Genomic DNA, 3,312 nt, shown 5'->3' on the forward strand with positions numbered 1-3,312 from the left:
TTTTTTCCCGTTTCTTATGACTCACCCAGTCGTCACGGTGGCCTCTCCCCCACCCCTTCTCTCTTCTGGTGGAGAGGGTGCGAAGCATATACACACGATAGCTAAGGAAATCAGTTTCAGCCTTGGAGAAGACAAGTCCACTTGTCGAAACGTCGGCTCGAGCACCCACCCCCTGTTTACGGATTTTGTGTTCACAGTGAGAACTAGTAGCAGTAAAGCTGTATGATAGAATGAATTCCTTTTATGAAGCACTAGTCTGAGGAAAATCTATGCTGAAAAAAAGTCAGTTTGTTTCTAAAATTATCAGCTCACGTATGTTTAAAATGGTGTCAGGTAGCCCATTCCCAATTTTTATCTCCCGACGCAGAGCAGAGTTGTCGAATGCGTGCATTTGGCCTGACACACATTGAAAGCACATGCTATTACTTAAACGGCTTAAAGAGCGATGTGGTCTTACTAGAGGCAATGTGGTTTGACGGTTGCAGCATATTTTGTTGTGTAGTAAGCAGATTAGAGCAATTTCTCTACGAGTCTGAAGGTGTGGAAGTGAAAGGGAATGCTTAATTTTTGTTATACTAGATAGTTTGTTGCACTCATGGGCAATGAAGATAGCTAGGTGATTTTGAACAGCTTCAATAGATTTGTCATTTTGTCGCATTTTCACAGCACTTCCGACCTATGAAGGTGTGCAAAAGCAATGCTTCTTTCCTTACCACAGGAAGTTAAGAGTTGCTTGTCTGCAATGCACGATCACTGTTTGCAAAATACCGCAATAATGTGCTGAAATAAAACTTGTCCAGTTTCATTTTGCATTGTTGCCAAGCTGCATCCCCATACTTAATTCTCTCAACCACAAGAGACTGGGGAGAATACACCAAAAAGTCTGCCCAAGAAAACCCACAGAGAGCCATTTGCCCAAGAAGCTGATAATAGTACTGGTGTTGACGATCAAGCCCGAAAACATTGTCAGCATCCCTCCAGAGGCATGATCCTTGAGTAGTTGGCTCATCCATGTCCTTCATCGAATACGGATATTTTACTTCAATGATGCCATGGGAGTTTTCTTGTGGGTCCCACACAACCCTGTCTGGTGATGCACCGAGCCATGGGCTTGTTGGGCTTACAACCAGCCCACAGTGAAAGGTCTGGACGTCATGCAAGGCAGTGTGAAGTGCCGCCTCGTATCGCCGTACTGCATGTTGCTCATTGGAGATGCCGTACCTGATGTTGAAGTAATGTGCAGATTACATTGTGTAGCAAATCATATTTCTGCCTCTAGAAAGATATCATCACATCGACCACAGTGGTGACAGAAATGCATGCTGCAGATGCATTTGAAGATAAGGCAGTATAACTCCTTTTTAAATGCAGGAAAGAAGGGAAATTTTAAGGGCTCGTTTGTCTTTTGTTAGACAGGATATTAATGAACACTAAGAAACAATAGGCCAAGGAAAGTATAGGGGATGCTATTTGTAGTCATTACGATATAAATGTGAAGAAAGTAACGTGTACGAAAAGCTAACTTGCAACCTTCCAATTATGCGTCTGATGCTCTTTCAATAATAAAGGCACTATGAATGTTTCATGCTGTAAATTGGTTTCTGGGGGATGTGCTATTGAGCCAGAATATTGAATAACGTGAACGAGTACTGTGACAACCTTGCATAAATAAACATACCCAGAGGGGATGAAGGGTGAAATCTTTCTCAAACTTTTGCACTTTGTGTGCATACATATGCACGTGCATATCCTTGTTTTTTTAAAGTAAACACCACGTCCCAGAGACATATCCAAGAAAGGGCACGCCTACAAGGGTTAATAGGACAATAACAGGATAAAAACACATGGGACTATGGTAGCACGGTCTCAAGTTCCTATATATGGTCCTCGTTCCGTGACGTTGGTAATTATGTCCTACTATGCTCCATACCAACTAGCCCAAATGTCCGCTTCAACGGTCTGGCTTAGGAGATTTATACTGAAAGAAATGCAAGCACGTTTATGCGTGCACATGCATATGTATGCACACAAACTGCAAAAGTTTCAAAAATATGCGACACCGCTCCCCTCAGGCTCCGTTTATTTATGCGAGATAGTCACAGCACTCATTCGCTTTATTCAATATTCTGGTTCAACAGCACGTCCCCCAGAAACCAATTTACAGCATGAAACATTCATAATGCCACTGATATTGATACTTACTGTACAGCGCTCACTCGTGACAGGTCCTTTTTACTGGTCAAGTTGTGCAGTCCCTCTGGCGTCCATTTCTCGCGGAACACGACAGTCCCAAAGTTGGAGGCGGTCAGGTGGTACTTTCGGGCCTTCTTGCACTCTCTACTCTTGCTCTGCTGCCGGCTGCTCTTTTCCAAGAGACGAGCGTCTGGACTTGACAGGATCAATGTCTGTAAGATGAATGTAGAAAATGTACTGGCAAAGTGCTTAGACCAGCCTGGCTACCAGGCGGGCTATAACACTTGTAACAAAACATGTCCGATCTAAAATCACCCAAATGCCATCTAAAATGCAACAATGTTAGGTAGCTCAAACATTTTTCGCAGTAATCATCCAAGGATGCTTGTCGATGTTCAACACCAGTAAGACACCATATTGCTAGTCAAAATGAGTCATGTTCGAGGCCTGTACTGCAGTCAAACTCCTCACGCTGTGCCATGTAGCAGCACCATCATGATGTGTTTATGTGGCATATGTCTGGATACATATGCAAATTTGAAAGAATTCTTTGTTTTCCGAGAGAAGTAAATACCCTCTCACCTAAGTTGGTCTGATGGCTGACTTTGAACCCTCAAAACAAAATGATGCTAAACCTGTTCTACCATCAACCACCAAGTGGTACACATTCCAGAGACAAAAGGTTAGGCGCGAAGACACAAACATATCGTAAATGTTGTGAGGTCCTGAAGGGATGCTAATCACATTATTAAAAATATGGAAATTCTGCCAACAGCCAGATCACTGGCAAGCTTTGCTCATGGAAATGACTGTTGGTACTCCCAGACATATACTAAGTTTTGGTGTTCTTGTAGTACTTCCAAACGCCACTTCAATATTATTCTCTACTTACCTCAAATATTGCTTTTTCTTTATCCGGTAGTCTCATGGAAGAAGCAGCAAACAGTGTTGTTGCGGTGAACAGGTCTGGTTCAGTAGGCGTTGAGTGATCAGCCTGTGCTGTCACAACCAACTGGATGCTTGGGCTTATGTAGGTCGCAAAATGGTGAGGCAGTAGCGGCTTTTGGCAGCACAGCAAGCTGCCCACACAAGTTTCCCGAAAAGTCGACGTTGCAGGCA

The sequence above is a fragment of the Rhipicephalus sanguineus genome, chromosome 6, assembly GCF_013339695.2.
Source record: "Rhipicephalus sanguineus isolate Rsan-2018 chromosome 6, BIME_Rsan_1.4, whole genome shotgun sequence".
NCBI classification, from domain to species: Eukaryota; Metazoa; Arthropoda; class Arachnida; order Ixodida; family Ixodidae; genus Rhipicephalus; species Rhipicephalus sanguineus.